Raw genomic sequence first — 18,767 nt, forward strand, 5'->3', positions numbered from 1 at the left:
TTTCCTGTTTTTACTGATATTTATCTAAAACATGCTGTTTTAAAAGTGATTAGCAGAGTAACCTGTTCCTGACAGGTGGTTTTAAATATCATGTAAAGGTATAGCAAAGTGAAAGGGGTAAAGATTCTTTCTTTTTTTTCTTTAGCTCAAAATTCTACCAGCTTTAGGTATCAGCCTGTATATGGCATGAAATTTCTGAAACATAAAAAGTGCCCCTAGATTTGCATATTTTATTTATTATAAAGTTAAAATATAAATAGCTATACGAGAAAATAAGTCAAACTTGGCACTAGCATAATTTCCATGTGTTAAGACTAATGTTTTCTAAGGGCTGTCTAAAACACTATATTTGATGTGTCTTTGGAAGACAGAGAGAATGCTTTTATACAGATTCTTATCCAGTATTGCATGCTTTTTTTAAATAATCATTTTAAAAGTTGAAAACAACTGAATCTTCACATAAAAAATGCTGGTTGTGCATTTTCTAGTTGTAATATATGATTTAGATCATTGTTCAACCCTGAAACAACAAGAGTCAAGATAAAAAGAACAGGATGCCATTATGTTCTCAAGATCATCGCTCATAAATTCATAATCTATTAACAAACATCTTTGTCCTTTCAAGAATGGTGGAAAGTACCCAGCTCTGGGAAAGAAGAATAAATGCACATTTGTTTTACCATTGTGCATATTTATCAAAAATACTGTTCTGAAAATTCATTGAACTGTCAGAGCCTTGACTGACGGGACAAGCATTTGTCCCATTAATAAATTGTAGGACAGAAAAGAATGTTTTGTTGCCCTTGTAAATGTGAAGGTTGAACCTCCCCACTGCTAAGGAAGTGCTAAAATGCTTGAAATTGGAAGTATTATTTCTTATTTTTCAGCCTAATGTAATTTTATAATTTGGACTGGGTAGAAGTGCTAGCAGACTGTTCAATTAATACAGAAGCAACAAATAGCGCAAACCCACAAATTGCATTTGAGACGCATCTATGTAGCCAGTTAAAATAAAATAATCTTGTAACCTTTTCTCATTGCATTCAAATACAGGGTTTGGAGAAGATAATCCTGACTTAATAGTCAGAATGTGAAACACCGAGGGAGACAAGTTGGAGAGGAAGTTGGCAAGTTACTCACTAATGAATCAGACATTCCCTTCCCAGGGGCTGCACTGTGCTCAGCATAAGACACGCTACAGTTCCAAAGGGGAGAGGTGTGCTCGGCAAGGGGTTGATCAATTTCCTCTGGGGTTATCGAAAGCAGAAATTAAATGGGTATAGGGGGAATGCCAGCAGTGAGTGGATCCCATTCTTTTGGTGGCCATTGTATAAAGAAAGTGAAACCAGCCTCCAAGGAAAGAGAGTCAGGGACAGGCATAAGGGTGCCAGAGGTCAGGCACTGGTCTTGAAACCTGGAATGGTCCAATGAGTGGGGTGTCTCCTTGTGCCAGCATTTCCCCTTAATTCTGAATTTTATTTTGCTTACGCCTAAAGATGTTTTTTGAAAGTCAATGCTAACAAGTCAAAGTGGAAATGAACTGGGCTCTCTTTTTGGAGGCAGATTTTTGTCAACAAGATATTTTCTTTTTCTTTTAAAATTTTTTTGTAGTTGTAGATGGACAGCATGCCTTTATTTGTTTTTATGTAGTGCTAAGGATGGAACCCAGTGCCTCACAAGTGCTAGGCAAGTGTTCTGCCTCTGAGCCCCAGCCCCAGTTCCAAGACATTTTCTTTTTCAAGCAAAGTAGAAAAGAACTGTTAGAGGTCAGGAAAATATGAATGGAAAGAACTGACAAATCTGGCCATGTTTGTAGAGGAGAGGACTCCTTGGATGAACATAATATAATTATGTTGGAAGGTAATTTAAAAACATATCAATAGCACTATGCTGAGATCAGTGTGTCATTAGAAAACAAGAAGCCAAAAAAGTTTCTACAAAACTTTAAATACTTGTAAATAAATAGATAATGCCAAGCAAACCAATTCTCATGAAAATAGGGCAGTACAGAAAAATAAGTACAGAATCCAATTTCTAAAACTTGGTAAACACTCTGGATTCTTGAAAAAAAATCAATAAACTAAAAGGTTAGAACAACTTTAAAACAGCAATGCTCAGCATTGCATTTATAATGACTGATAATTTTGTTTGTCTGTTTGTTTGGTACCAGGGATTGAACCCAAGATTAACCACAGAATCACATTCCCAGATCTCCCCCCCTTTTTTGAGACAGGGTCTCATTAAATTGCTTAGGGCCTCGCTAAGTTGCTGAGGTTGACTTTGAACTTGCGATCCTCCTGTGTCAGGCTCCCAAGCCACTAGGATCACAGGTGGATGCCACCAAGCCCAGCACAACTGATGAATTTAATGAAAAATTAATCAGGACAGTTTGTGTGTATGTGTGCTTGGGAAGAAAGGTTGAAAGAGAAATAGGAAGAGCAAGGAGTGGGCAAGCCATTAAAAAACAAAAAAAATTAGCTTTTCAACAATCTAGGTATTGCCCTTGACTGAGGGTCTCTACTGCCCACCACCCTTTCAGGGTGCCCTGAGGATTCACTTTAGGAGCACAGAAGGAAGAAGAGCTAAGTGTGTAGACAGAGAAGGGGTAGAAGGAGGATTTCAGAAAGGAGATATGGCCTGGGCTCAGTCATGCAAGGTAACTGGAGTGGCTCAGTATGGGTCCTTTGGGCAGAGAACCCACATACAGGCACCTTGGGGACAATGTGCAAGGCTGTCTATGAGCTGTAACTCACAGAGAGGCTGGGTGAGCTGAGTTGGCAGTGGATGAAGCTGGAAGGTTGGGCTGGGTCACATCAAAGAACCACAGAAAGCCTTATGTCCTTGTTGGGGGTTCTGTATTTTATCTACAGGTGGGGAGTCACTGGAAGGTTTCAAGCAGGATGTGGAAATAGGCAATGAATATTCCATTTGGGTAACAATGTAAGTGGATTGAAGTGGGAAGGAACTAGAGGCCAGAAGATGCTACAGAGATTATTGCATCTGTCCAGGCAAGAGCATGAAGAGTGACAACGAAATGAATATGCCTGGATCTGTGTGTTCATATTTTATCAAGAAGTCCATCTTGTTATGATTTAGATATTAGGTGTCCCCCAAAAGCTCATATGTGAGACAACACAAGAATCCCTTGATAGGGATTAACTGAGTAGTAACTGAAGGCGGGTAGGGTGTGGCTGGAGGAAGTAGGCATTGAGGGTGTGCTTTGAAGTATTTATTTTGTATCTGTGAGTGGATTCTCTCTGCTTGCTGATCATCATGTGAGCTGCTTCCCTCTGCCATACTCTTCTGCCATGATGTTCTGCCTCACCTCACGCTTTGCGGAATGGAGCTGTCTGTCTATGGACTGACACCTCTGAAACTGTGAGCCCCATATAAACCTTTTTTCCTCTAAAACTGTTCATTCAGGTTTTTTATTTGCAGCAGCAAAAAAGTTGACAAAACAGAACTCTTCAGTAGCACTTCTATAATTGGTCTGGTTCCAACATACTCTTTCTTGTCCCTTGTTCAAAGCACCCAAATTTTTGTCTCTATAATTCCCTGACTGTCCAATAGTGAATTTCCTGTCACCTACCTCAATGACAAGCAGTCTATCGGTTGCCTGAATTCCAAGTCTTAGAGCACCTGGAAAGTGTACCCTTTCTCTAATCTGCCATCTCTGATCCCTTCTCTAAAAGCTACTTAAGATTAATTTGGTAAATATTTATTGAGACCTTACTATGTGTTAGGTGCTTGGGAAACATCACTAAACAAAGCAAATACCTCTGCTCTTGTGGAATGTACTTGTTATCAGGGGGATCCAAACAACAAGGAAAAAAAATAAGTCAACTGCACTGTAGTGGATTAGAAGTTGATAAGCAGTGTGGAGGAAAGAAAGTAGGGTTGGGGGAATCAGGAGTGCCTGGAGGGAGGGGAGAAGAGGTCTTCATGTTAAAAACTGGGAAAGTGGCTTTTGAGGGAAGTTGAAAGAGGAGAGGATTCAGTCATCTGAGATATGAAAAGATATTTCTGGGAAGAGGCACGAAAGACCAAAGTGGGAGTGTTCCTGGTTTATCTAAGGCTTAACAAAAGGACCAGTCAACCTGGACCTTGGTGACTGTTTTAGATAGTTTTTCACTGCTGTGACCAAAAGACCTGACAAGAATAATTAGAGGATTAAAAGTTTACTTTGGGGTTCACAATTTCAGAGGTCTCAGTCCATAGAGACTGACACCATTACTCTGGGCCAACGGTTTAGCCGAACATCATGGCCAAAGAGTGTGGTGGAGGAAAGCAACTTAGGACATGGAACCAGGAAGGGGAGAGAGAGAGAGAGAGAGAGAGAGAGAGAGAGAGAGAGAGAGAGAGGAGGGAGGGAGGAGAGGGAGGGAGGGAGGGAGGGAGGAGGGGGGGGGGGGGAGGGAGAGGGGGGGGGGGGGAGGGAGGGGGCGGGAGAGAGAGAGAGAGAGAGGGGGAGGAGAGACAGCTCCCCTAACCACAGACAAAATATAAACCCAAAGGGTGTGCCCCTACTGATCCACCTCCTCCAGTTACACCCCACTTGCCTACAGTTACTACCCAGTTAATCACTACCAGGAGATTAATGCACTGATTAGGTTAAGGCTTTCATAACCCAATCATCTGACCTAGTCTAAACTTTCTTGCATTGTCTCACACATGAGTTTTGGGGGGACACCTAATATCTAAATCCTAAAAGTGACTGACAGATGAGATTGGAGAGGACCAAAGAATCACAGTGTGTAGGACCCTGTAGGCCACTATGAGATTCAGGCTTTTATTGGCATGAAATGGGGAGTCCATGCAGAGTACTGAGGAAGGGAATGACTATGTTTGAATGGAATCACCTTGACCATGTATGAGAGAAGACAGCTGGTGGCAGGAGGTGGGAGATGGCAAATATAAAATAGCAAGGCTAGCTGACAGTCTTCGGAGGTAGTCTAGGTGAGAGGTGGTTATGGCCTGAGACAGGAAGGGATGGGAGAGTGATGAGAACTGGCTGAATTCTGGTTATATTTTGAAGATAGAGCTAACAGGATTTCCTGATGACTTGGACACAAGGCATGAGAGAAGAAAAGGGAACCAAGAATACTCCAAGGATTTTGGATCTTATAACAAGTACAATGGCTTTGCCAGTTATTGGCATGGAGAAGCTGGTGCATGGAGCAATCAATAGGGTTTGAGAAGACTAAAGGTTTGGTGAGCTGAGTGAGACCAGTTTAATTTTCTTTAGGGTTGAAATAGTGTTTTAGCAGACAAGTGGAGATGCAGGCATGGAGTGGGATGTGAAAGTCCTATAGTCAAGGAGCAAAGTCTGGCCTAGTGATTTAAATTAAAAAATTGTCAACATATAGATAATGAAAAGATCTGTGAGTGGATGAGGTCACCAGAGAAAAGTGTGTGGAGAATGAAAGAGAACTCAATTCTGGGGCTACCAAAGCTAACAAACTGGGAAGAAAAGGATGAGACAAAGGAGCCACTGGGTATCCTTCTGGCACCTCCATCTACAATCATGAAACCTGCTCTTCCACTCTGTATCCTATCTCAGTGCCTGTTGTGGTTTGAATCCGGGATGTCCTCAAAGTCACATGTGTTCAGAACTTAGGTTTTAGGGAAGTGACTGCATCATGAAAGCTCTGACCTCCCACATGGATTAATCCACTGATGGCTGAATGAACTACTGGAAGAGAGAACTAGTTGGAGAAGTCACTGGGGGCATACCTTGGAAGGGTTTATCTTCTCTCCAACCCCTTCTCTCTCTCTCTCTCTCTCTCTCTGCTTCCCAGTGACTGCCATGAACTAATCAACATTCCTCAGCTATGTCCTTCTGCCATGATGTTCTGCCGCATCTCAGTTCCAGAGTAATGGAGATGGCCAACAATGGACAGAATCCTCTACAACCATAAGCCCAAGTAAATCTTTCCCTCTAAGTTGTTCATGTTAGGTATTTGGTCACAGTGACAAAAAGCCAATTAATGCAGTGCTTAACATTTCTCAAATTTCCAGGATATTTTCCTTGACTTCCACCTCCAGGTGTTTGAGATCTGTCCATCTGCTTCCATTTCCATCATTCAAGGCAGCATCACTGCTGTCAAAATCTTACCTGGTCTTCCTTCTCTACTCTTGCCTTGATAATCTGTTCCCTAACGTACAATAGATATTTTTCTAAATTGACAATATGTCATTTCTCTGCAAAACAAAAGGTCATCTCCTGAGCAGAGCTTAAAAGCCATGCACGACTCAGCTTGTGCCTGACTCTCCATTCTTACCTATTGCCACTGCCCAACGAGTCACCCTGCCCTCTTCTAGTTCTCCAAGAAAGCCACATGCTCTCACACTGTGGATGTCAGCACATGGGGATCCATTGTTATGGAACGCTTGTCTTCACTTTCACCTGGATAACCCTTAGTCTCTTTCAAGTTTCACCTTAGGTAACACCATTTCTGGGAAGACTTCTCTGATTTATTCTCATCTTCTAGTATGAGAAGAGGAAAGCTCCCAGGTGCTAATATAGCACATCTGCCTCCCATGAACTAGCCTTTGTCTTGCTGCAATTTATTTGTCTCCCACTAGACTAAAACCTCCAGTTTTAGCCCCTAAGTTATTGCCATTACATGGCACTTGGTAAGCATTTGTCAAATGAATAGATAACGGAATGAATTCATATATGAAAGAATGATCCTGAATGACAATTTTGGCAATATAAATTGAAAGAGAAGACTAGATTACAAAGATGATAGAAAAAGAAAACTTATGTGGCAATGATTCAACATGGATTTGGATCCTAGGAGAGACTGAGATGTTGAGGAAGGCTCAAAAATGTCTATATTTGATGTCATAAACCAAGGTAAGGAAAATAGGAAGAGGAGAGTTTGGGGACAAAAGTAATTAGTTTATTTAATAACTCTGAGGTATCTGTTCTAGTTACTTAAGTAGTAGTGTCTATAAAGTATATAACAACTGAAGGATGGTGATCTATGAAAAAGAGGGGGCAACAATAGCAAATTTGGGATCCATAGGTCCATTAGTGTATTTGAAGTCATTGTAGTATGTGAGATCAACCACGGGTGTGTTCAATGAGTGGAAAGGAAGAATTCAGATGGAATCTTCAGAAGATTAGAATCTAAACTTAATGCAAGTTGAGCATCCCTCATGTGAGAATCCCAAGTCCAAAATGTTCCAAAATTTGAAAATTTCTGACTGCCAAAGCCCTCAAACAGTTTTGAATTTCAGAGCATTTTGGATTTGGGGACTGGGGATGTTCAATTGGTAAAGTCTATGCAAATATTTCAAAATCTGAAAAAATCTGGAAATCTGAAACACCTCTGGTCCCAAGTATTTCAGAGACAGGATATTCAACCTTTATTCTAAAAGATAGAAAAAAAATATTTAAATATAGAGTAGTAAGAGGAAAATATGATTTTTTTTTTCAAAAACTGAAGAACTTTCAGTAAGGAGGATTAAGATATATAGTGTGGAATACAGTCTATTCCACAGAGGAGTCAAGTGAGATAAAAACAAATATCCATTAGAGTTAGCAATGTGAAGGATACTGGGGATTAGAGAGGAGGCTTTCTTGGATGTATGAAAGAGCTGCTTGAGATAAATGAGTTAAGGAATGAATGGGAATAATGAAAGTAGAGAAAACAGGTTAGAAATTTATTTTCAAGATTTTTTAAATTTAAAGGATAAGAGAAATAGGAATGACTACTTAGGTAATTGTATACTGAAGATTCTATCAGCGTGCCTTACATCTGTGTTTGTTTCTTGAAGCAGCAGCAAATTGAGTAAAAGGGCTAATGAAAAATAGTGAAGGAAACTTGAAAATTGGGAAGGTTGAGTAGAGAGGGCAGGATAGATGGAGCAAAGTGACCAAAGATGTGGGGGGAAATGGGACCAGGACCACGGGTTGAAAAGCCCATTTCATTCTTTGAGATGGAAGCAAGGAGGTAATAATGGGCAACATGGAAACCATTTGGGCTTCCATTTCTCTCTAAATGCAGAGGAGATCTTACACTGAAAATAAAGGGGGCCAAAGAGATCTGAGAACTTTGACACATGGTGAGAGTCTGCAGTTATTGAGTCTTGGAAACGATGAGACTAGAGACAAGAAACCCAATTCACCAGTAAGAGAAGTAGGTGCAATGGATTGGCTGAAATGACTAAAACATGAACAAAAATTTGCTTTAACAATCTTTATCTGAATGCACAATGCCCATTCTCATTAAGTGTACACAGAGTCAGCTGACTTGGAAATTAAATGGTTACACGATTATGATCTAGGTAGTAAATTCCTTGTAATGTTTACATAATTCAACAGATCTATGGGCCTTTATTAACAGGAAATGCCAGCATTTTATTATTTTTATTTCAAAACCAGTTTTATTGAAATCTGAAAGGAATAACTTCAAGGAAAGAAAACATATTGAAACAGATACTCTGTTCTCTTTTCAATAATGCCAACAGTCTGAAGATGTTTGAGAAATGAATCAGATATAATGATCATCTATCTCTGAAAATTAAAACCCCATTTAGGAATTGTGGGAGAGCCTTCATCCTGAATACCAGTCTAGTTATTCATTTAGAATCTTTAATAACATTTGGAAAGTAATTAATCAACTTATGACATAGATTCAAGGGCTGTCACCTTTCATTGTCATTAATGAAACTGTCTGGGGTTTTATTTGCACTTTTCTGGTGATTTAAATAACTTTTTTCTTTTTTCAGTAAGCTCTTTGAAGACCAGAAGAATGTCTAAAATCACTGGGTCTTGACGTACAGATTTCAATGAACAATCCAAGTAATGTGTTAATGAGACCAAAATAAAATTTAGAAGTCTCTTAATTTTGACAAGAGGGAAAGAGAATTTTTTAAAAGTCCAAAATGCATATTCATTTCTGTTAGGAGGAAACTTTTTTTCTGTCAACAATCTCTGTTTTGGCGGTTGCTTCATGTCATTCAAAAAAACTTTAAATATTACACTATTTGATGCTCATTTAAGAACAACAATAGCTAAGGTAATATTTTAAACTCAAAAGTTCACCTAGGTCCTAAATGGATTTTATTTGCTTGCTTGGTCCTAACTAGACAGTGGTTAGCCTGTGGGCTCTCACTGGACAGTAGCCTCTGGCTGCAATGGAGGAATTCTGCCTGCACATGAAGCAACAGTTAGCTGACAGCTCACCTAAGGGGCTTAAAAAAAGACAGGAAGAGAAGGCGACCCTGATATGAGGTTTCCTCAGTCTTCAGATCACCATGTGAATTTGTCTTTAGAATATGGACATGTAATTCTTATATAGGCTCTAGCATAAACTTTGTATAGTCAAGGCCCAAGAAATGGCTTCAAGACAGTAGCTTCAAGGAAATGTTAGTTCACATCCCCAGCAGGTGATATATCAATGGAAACTGATTATGGATGTGGTGTTTATGGGTCATAGTTTTGATCCCTGCAGTAATTAATACATCTTAATGAGGAAATATTCTGAAAAAGTTTTAGTCACGAAAATGATGTAAACATTCATAAATGTATCTTTTAATATTATGACTTCCTCATATTAAAGATGTAATTTTACATAAAGTTTCTGAAAGTACACAATAGGGTACTTAGGATATGCCACTGACATTCAGCAGTTTCTGCTTCTGGTTGTACTCTGCTCTTCTTTCTGGGAGCTGAGGGTAGGACACACTACAAGGTCTGATTTAGGACTGAAAAGACTGAATCAGTCAGTTTTGTGCTACGACAGTGGAATGCCTGAAGCAGCTAACTTCATAGAGAAAGGCTGACTTAGCTCACAATTTTGGGTTAAAGGGCAGGGTGTCTGCCCTGGCTCAGTTCTGGTGAGACCTCATGGTGAATGGTGGATGGCAGTGTTGAGAGCATGCGTCACAGAGAGTGCTCACACATGTAGCCAGGAGCCCGAGACCCTGGAGTCCCACAGTCCCTTCTGAGAGCAGGACCCTGCAATCTATGGCCCTCCCACTAGGACCCAACTCTTAACAGTCCACCTCTGTCTCCCAAAACCACCACCCTGGGGACCAAGTTCTCCACTCATGAATTTTGGGGGACACAAACCATAGCATCTTCTCCCTGAATCCAGCCACATATGACAGAGGTAGAGGGGAAGCTAGACTTTGCTTACCATGTGCCCTATCATTTTTCTGAGAGCTTCTCTTTACTTCCTATTTGAACCTCTCTTTCCTAATTAGAAGATAGGCAGTCTGATTCACTTGGGACACCACTCATGACTTAGAATGCAGCCATGCCCTTGACCCTTCATGTATTCTCACACCATTCCCTCCCTCTACCTCACCGACCCAATACCTCATCAAAACCTCCAGGTCTTTCCTTTATTATCTGTTTTTAATATCTGTGGTATGAGTGTGATCATGAAAATTTTTCTTAAATGAAATACCTTTTTCCAAATGTACAATAAAGAGGTATATTTGTTCATTTATTGAGGCATGGGATCTTTCAACTGGAGTTTAAAAAAATCATCTGAATGTGAATGTGTACAAACACATTGATATATGATTACTACTGGTTTCAGCCAACCATAGAAATAAAAATTAAGATGTCTACACTGTACAAATAAGTTTCTCCCTTATATAGTCCCATGTGTAATGAAATGTCAGAACAAGCTTTAATAATGATGTATGTATGTGAAACCTTCAGGATCACTGAAGAGAGTCTCTGATTAAAGACCATCATGAGGTAACTTACCCTTCCTCCCCACTCACACAACTATAAGAAATTGCCAAATTCTGTCACCTCACATGTCACATGAAAACAACACACTTTTGATCAGGAAAGGTTTTCTGAGGATATGTGATAAGCGAGAAAGATCTCAACACCCATGTCTCAGTAGCATGCAGGCTTGTACTTTGATCACCTATATTTCAACTGCTCTTAAAGCTACCTGTTTGTGCACACTCCACATGGGAAGTCCAGTTACCACAAAATACACACTCAGTAACAGGAAATCTGACTACTGTAAGAAGGTGTTTTCCTCCACACAATAGAGTTCAAAGATGTGTCATCAATGCAATATGGAGCAAAATGCAACACCTTTATTATGGTTGAATACCCCTCTCCTCCCTGCTGTATTATGGCAACTTATGATTATAGCATTACGTTTTCTGAGCCTGCATGAACATGCATGCAAGTGACCTTCCCTTTTCTGTGCATAGCTTTCAATCAGTAGGCATGTCAAGGTGGGAGGAAGGATGACAGGAATAGCAAAAGGGGAAAAATCAATTTTCAGAAAGCATATGGTAACAACTGAATATTTAATCAAATTAGCTTTGAAATTCCTTCCTATTTTCAGCACTCTTTGCAAGGCAGTTGCTTGGTGGTACAAAATGAATTTCAATAAATGTCATATATTTAGTTAGATGGCTTATTTTAAAATTTGTTGAAACAGGTCACCAACTCAAAATGTCTCATTCCAAGACATGACAGATGGGTATTGATATTGAATAGAGAGATTGACATTAGCCGGAAGGTTCTAGGCAGAAGAAAAAGTCATTCATTTAACACCCAACAAAATATTTACTGAGTACCTACTATGTGCCAAGAAAAAATGATAAATATTTGGGCTTTATATTGCAATAGAAAGATGAGGTGTGTCCAAATCATTTCCTTGGGGTTAGAAATGATTCTGACTGAATACCACCATACACAGTCTTTAAAACCACTTATATTTTTTCACATCGCATCAAAAAGTGCATTAGTATTCATTCAAACATCCATGCTGTCATGGTTGCAGGATTTTAGACCTAACTCGGATTTTTGAAGATGTTGTTTACTGACCCTTAGCAAAAACCAACTTCCTATTTTTTCTGGAACCAAAAAAAAAAAAAAAAAAAAAAAAAGGGCCTTACATGGTTTCAAAGATTTCTAAGACATCAAAGAGCTCAGAGGGACATACAGTTTATGGGTAATGGCATAAGATTTAGTGAATCAAAAACACATGGATTAAATTTCCCTTAAAAGACCCCTAGGTTTAAAACTTCAAGAAGGAAAATGCACTGGTCCCAAGCAAAGCCAATAATCACTTTTTTTTGTTTTTTAATTTTTAAAGTGAGTTTAAGTTGCCAGTGGACCCAAAACTTGGTTGGCTTTTTCTTTCCCACATGAGTTGTCCCCAAAGGACTTGACCTACCTCTGCTAAACAAATTTACTCCACCTCTCTCTCAGATTTGCAAAGACTATCCTACGTTTAAACTCTCCAACTCTTAAAATTTTCAATAAGATATTAAAAGCTAAAAATTCTTGGTCTTATCCACAATTTAAGTACTGTTTGAATTTCCAACTGATTTTCTTTCTTTCTTTCTCTTTCTTATTTTACATTCAACTTCAAAATTGGACCTGAGATTTTAGGTACTTTCTCAAATTTCCAACTACTGGGGAACACAGGATCATTTCAAAACAGGAAAAGGGCACTGATCTTAGTTTGTGCACTATTTCATGACATTATTATATTTGCATTTAAAATAGTAGGAAGAAATAGAGTACATAATCTTCCTTTCTAACACAATGGCCTTCCAAAGGCTGCTAGCCCAGGCATTTCACTGAGTTTTTAGGACTAAAGGAAACAAGTTAGAGCATAACCTGTGAGCTTTTATTCCTTTGGAAAAATAGATTGCAACACTGATCTGATTGCTTTTAAAGGGCACTCAAAACTAGAAAGGTGGTGCAAGTTTTGAATTTCAATGGCAGGGGAATAACAACGGGGCGAAGTTCTGTCAGATCAAAAAAAAAGAGCCAATATTCTAAAGGGAGAGTTTATCCTGAATGAGAGAACTTGGGAATTAAGCATATATAAAAAGTCAGGATGGATTCAGATTTCAGAGAAAGACTATTTCAGTTTAAGAATAAAACAACCAGATTACACTTTAGAAATAGTGGGCATACTTCGATGTGCACTATGTGGGTTGATGAGTTTAGAAAAATAAGTATGTAACAATAGGTAATAAATTATAAAATATTCTTTTCTCTTTTGAATTGCTTGATTTTACAGAGGGGAGAAATCTGAGAATTCTAAAAAATAAAATATTTTTCAGAAGTGGACATGGAGCTCTGGCTATGCATGATGCTGAATTCCACAGGACCCAAAGGTGCCACAGGGGACAACTTGGTAGACACAGTCAGGAACCAGAGAGCAATTGGAACCCCAGGGACCAAACCTGCAGGCCTGCAGACTTTCTCTCTAGGCTCTACAGTGTTTTAAAGATACTGAATCAACATTTTAAAATGGAGAGATATTGAGCTGCCTTGGAAACTCAAGATGGTAAGTACCACATGGGCCTGTGCCTCATCCTGGGCCTCACAGTGACTCTCATGATGCCAAGTAGTGACTGTCCCCTCAGGTGGGGTCTTTTCCAACTATTTACTAGCCCCAAGTGAAATGGTTAGCTTTGTTTATATAAGTTAACCTATTTCCAAATCTTCATTCAGGACAGAGGTCATAATAGAAAAAGGAGGAAAAGAGGAAGAAAATCAAATGTGGTTCCTTACCACTGGAAAGGCAAGAGAAAGGAGGAAAAGAGAAATGCATGGTATAGAGGCTGCACAACATCAGCAATCACCTCCTTTGCTGTCTCCAGATTTATACCCTGGAAGGGATCAGCAACAAAGGCCGTGGTATTACTCTCAACAAATCCCACCAGGCCAGAATTACAGTATAGAAAATAAGAAGGAGGTCTGAATGGACCAATATCTCTGATGGGACACAGCCCAAGGGAATGCAGACAAACGCTGTATGTTTCTTCCCATACCTCATAAACCAAGAGGTATGGGTTGCCTCTTTATGCTCATCTTTGAGACTATAACTGTGGTGGACACTGTCCAGATTCCTCAGCCCCTAAAACCAGAGACTCCGAACAGCTGTACAAGCTGTTCACTGCACAATTTAAAAAAAAAAAAAAAAAAAAAAGATAAGAAGGGTGCTCTTGAGGAGTGCTCCCAGTAGTATTTACATGACTTACTCGCCATCTCCATGAGGTTTAGCTCAAACCTTTGATATAAGGCCTTCCCTGACCTTGCTACTGAACTTTTCTATCACCACCCTACCTCCCTCGTAAGCTTTGACTGTGTGTATTCTCCTTCACCACTTTATTCTGCCTTGCAGTTTTTATTATTACCGAACATGTGACACATGTGACTTGTATATTTATTGCTTGCTTGCCTCAACAGAACAGAGCATCATAAGGTCAGAGGTTGTTTTCTGCTTTATTCTCTACTGAAACACCAATGTCTAGAACTAAGCCTAGTAGGTGCTCAACAAATCATTCTGCTTGAATGACTAAATCCTCAATCACATTTTCAGAGCATAGGAACTGGGCTCTCATTAGAACCTGTAATTCTCTAATCACATTTCATATTTGCTATCCTTTATTATAATAGGAGAAACATTTTCAAGTTCCATCACCCATTATATAATCTAAATGGCCCAGAGGTCTTTACATGATTTCTGTGAGCCCTATAGGAACATAATTTATCACAGATATTAAAATCAACAAGAGTAACCTGCATAAACATACTTGCACATGCTTACACAATCGCAGGAAGAAATGCATATGCCTGCATTTGATTGCAAAGTTAACTGTTCCCCACTGCACAGTGCTCACACCTCCTGCTACAATGCCACACGTGTGATTTTTCTCTCAATTATATTTTACAGCTTATAAAAACACTTTCTTCATTTTGTCCCTTGAAAGGCAAAGTAGTCAGATTTTACTGGATGTTTTTATTGAAACAAAACCCAAGGGGAATATTTTACACTGTTTAACACAGCTGAAGAGATATCTGAGAATGAGCTCTCTGATGGAAGAGCAGATTACAGAATTACTCACAGCTTTTAATCTGATAACAAGAGCAGAACACCCCACACATTTGAATGAAGCCTTTTCTTGGTATGTCCTACTACAAAAAGAGAGAGGAAAGGAGAAATAGAGATGGACAGGGAGGAGGTGAGAAAAACTCCAGGAAATGTATTCATCATCTATCACTAACCTATAGATTTTTAACCTATGGCTCAGTGGAAAATTCTGCCAAGAGTGAGCATGGGTTGATGATTGGGGTGCATGCTGCTATCCAGAGCAAGGGGCTGGACTCAAGTTCAGTTTCCTTGACTCTAACATGGGACCGTTAAACTATTAATATCGGTCATGCCTAGCTTGCAGTATCAGAAAGATGATGCATGAAGAAGCTGCTTGAAAATTTTAAGGTCTTCAGACTCGACTATTTTGATTTTTTAAAAAAAAATTCCTTTATTTAGTAGCAAATGGGAATAGTCCTACTGGCTCTCTCATATAACGTCCCCTTAATGGTTATATGGTTATATGCATTCCATTTTATACATGTGATGTCTGTCTGCATAACTAGATTGTAAACTCTTCAAGGGCAGACAGGCAGATCATTAATTTCTTTTTTAAAAAAAATATTCTCCTAGTACCTGCACATATGATGCTCGAAGTACTGTTCTCAGCTATTTTTGGTGAGGCAAATGTGGGCCTGGCAGCAACTCCATGTCTGTTAAGAACACAGAATCAAAAGGATCCTGAATGGACATTAGTCAGTGTACCTATCATTTATTACTAAGAACTGACTATTTATTTTGCACTGAGAAAAGCCCAAGAAGAAAACTCTACCCTGAGGGTTTGCTGTCAAAGAGTTCCAACATACACCAGCCAAGAAAAAGAAACACATTCCCTGGTACTTAAGTTTCTGCATGTATTTTCTCTTCTTAAGTGAGCACAATAAGGAAACTGGGTGTCCCATGAACAAACACAGTAAACCAAGAGAAATCTCAGGGACAGGGAAAAGAAAGCACAGATGGCTCTGATGAGAATCACTAAAGCTAATTACAGTAAAGAAGAAACCAGGAAACTGGCATGGAGAAATGTGGACACAGGGGTTTGGAAGCAGTTGTGACCAAGCCACATAGACAAAGTGTGTGTCCCAACAGAAAAGTGTCCTTCCGAGTTATTCACTTTGTATAACCATATTTGAGATACACACACACACACACACACACACACACACACACACACACACACATATTTGGGGCTATTATATGGATTTGCAAAAGAAAAACTAGACCAATTCTACTTTGAACTATTTGTTTCTACTAACAGCTACAATAGCTAATTCTTGAAATGTATTAAGAAATCAAGCCCTCATTTTAAAAAACTCGAGATTACTGTGGTGTATATATGCATAAGGTCTTAAAAGAAACTTAGAAATTATAGGTATTTCCCCTATCATTTTTTTTCTTATTGCAGGTTGAAAAGCAGTGAAAATATTAGTTATGAACTTTCATAGTAATTGACTGTGGTTCATCTGGTACATTTTCATCATTCAGATAAACCCCATTCTCTAATTCTGAAAGCATCAAATGTAAATCCCTATTGCAAATGATCAAGAACAAAGCAGCTTTGAAAAAGGAGTAGGTAACAGACCATCCTCTATCTGCCATAAATCCCATCTTACTGAAAAAAAGATATGTTTAAGTTAATAACTATTGGCTTATGCACTGTTAAGTTTGAAAACTGAACACATATTTTAAACCATCAATATATTTTATAGGCAATCAGACACATTTTTGGTCTTACCAACGATGTAAATTTTACCTGTGATATTCATCAGTTCAAAAAGTAAAAATGAATGCAACACGGACGCCAAAGCACCTCATCTCTGTTCCCTTATGGAAGTTGACATGTTCTAAACAAAGCCCAAGAAGCTCCTAGCTGGAAAGGAAAGCTATATACCTGCAAATAATCCAAGCACCACTTACATTGTTCATATAAAAGCACAATTTATGTCCCAGTAGCAAAGAGAAGCATGATGTACATCATTTTCAGATCATCTTCATGCAGAAAAAATTCATTAGTCAGCTATAATAGTTTAGCTGTAAAGGAAAATAATGTTTTTCTGAATTCATTTGCATGGCAATGTGCATGTGTCTGGCTGATGGAAACCACAGAATAAATCTCCACCCAATGCTACAAAATGTGAACAGTCTTCTTAAAATTCTGTCTATATTCTCTCCAGTGTCGGCTTTTCCAATCCTCTCATATTCATGGACCATCTTAACTTGGCAATTAAAGTATCCTGATTATTTTGCCTGGGAGAGTTGACAATATTTCATTCTGCCCAAGAGCTCCTTTGAACATAAAACTGTGATAAGGGAAAATCCACTAGGCAACTATTCATGCGTGAGCCCCAGGAACCCTTTCCAACTGCCAAATTAGTAAATTGCTCTTTATACATAAAAGATATGAAACGGGAAACCACCACGCTTTGGAGTAAATTCTGCACTGTACTTTTTATTGGTGCTTTCAGTATTGGGTCAGCACCAGCACCAGTCTGACCGTCTGACCTCTGGTTCTAATCTATTTCACTTTCACAGAGCCCCAGTTAAGAGATAAGGTATGACTGAAAATGATCTATCACAAGTCCTGTGTGTTTGCCAGAAAATGAAGAATTCTCACCGTCCCAGAAACACCTGCCCCTTCGAAAGACCCCCACATAATACAGATAAAGCAGGACTGGGAACAAGGAAATGGCTTGGCTCAAACCTTGAAGGCTGCATCACCCTGGACAGAGTGAACGGATCCCTTCAGTAAGGGCTGAGTCAGACCACAGCCTTGAAACTTGCTGGGCCATAACAGTCATTCGGAGCCCATGGCCCCAGAGCCCCTTCTCCTGCCCGAGCCACACAGGTGACCAGAAACAATCTCTGGAAGCGACAAGCCAATTCTGGTTCCCACCTCCCTCCGACTACATCCCTTCAGTGTCCGAAGCCCCTAAAGTCTCTCCCACCTCCGTGGTCTTGTCCTCTGGAACAGCAGTCAAGTCTCTTAGGGGAACAAAGAAAGCAGAAGAGAGGTGGAGTGCGGGATCTGAAGGGGGCTGTAGTTTTTTACCTTGAGGTGCCCAGGAACCGGCGGAGGAGCAGTCACCCGCGCAGGGACCACCCGCGCGCTCCGCGCCTCCCCGCCTCCTCGCAGCGGGTCAGCTGTCGCCCCGCATCTGGCCCGCGCCCTCAGCCCGGCTCCACATCTGGTCACAAAGCGCTCGGGGCGTTGCGGGCGGCTAGGGCCTCCGGGTCACCTGCGGCCGGGCCGGGCCGAGCCGAGCGCCCCGCCCGCCCGTCGGCCGCGCTGCCTCCGCCCCTTAGGCAGCCGCGCGCTGCCCGGTGGGTGACTCAGCCGGGCATCGGCGCGCGCCGCCCGCGGCGGCCCGGGCGCGTCCAGGCGGGAGGCACAGCGAGGTGACGGGACCCAGGAGCTCGCCCGTCCCTCCGCGCGCGCGCGACCCAGCACGTGTCTGTTTGTCTCGCGTGCAGTCCGTCCGCCTCGTCCGCGGGTCGGAGGACCGCTGAGGTGGGGACTGGCACCACCCAGAGGGGGAAACCGGCCCCCGCCCTTCCTGCCGCCCGCGCGCCGCGCCTGGCCCCGCGGGGGTCCTGTTTCCTCCCGCCCCTCCCCCGCCCACGGCAAGGTGAAACTTTCTAGGTGGAGAAGTTTTCTTGCCCTGGCTGCGCGCTCTCTCCGCCCTCAGCTCAGGCAGTCTCAAGTTAGCACAGTGGGGCATAAGCGGGACCGAGTCTCCCCCTCCTGGTGCTCGGGCGCCCAGTGTCACCAGCGCAGCGGCGGAGCGCACGGCCTGCACCCTCCGCGCACCCCGGCGCGCTGGCCGCGGGAAGAGCGCGGGTCGCTGCCCTCAGCCTCTCCCACGCCTCCGCTAGCTG

The 18,767-nt window shown here is 41.0% G+C and overlaps 1 protein-coding gene across 1 annotated transcript in view; it reads right to left on the bottom strand.

The window, feature by feature from the left end:
- MET (MET proto-oncogene, receptor tyrosine kinase) overlaps nt 1-18,451 on the bottom strand; it is a 110,827-nt gene extending 92,376 nt beyond the window's left edge. Inside the window, exon 1 of the mRNA XM_079150518.1 lies at nt 17,941-18,451. The gene's annotated coding sequence lies outside the window, so the exon portion shown is untranslated. The remainder of the gene's footprint in view (nt 1-17,940) is intronic.
- Between the last annotated feature and the right edge of the window lie 316 nt (nt 18,452-18,767).

This window comes from Sciurus vulgaris (genome assembly GCF_902686455.1).
Source record: "Sciurus vulgaris genome assembly, chromosome: 8".
In the NCBI taxonomy this organism is placed as follows: domain Eukaryota; kingdom Metazoa; phylum Chordata; class Mammalia; order Rodentia; family Sciuridae; genus Sciurus; species Sciurus vulgaris.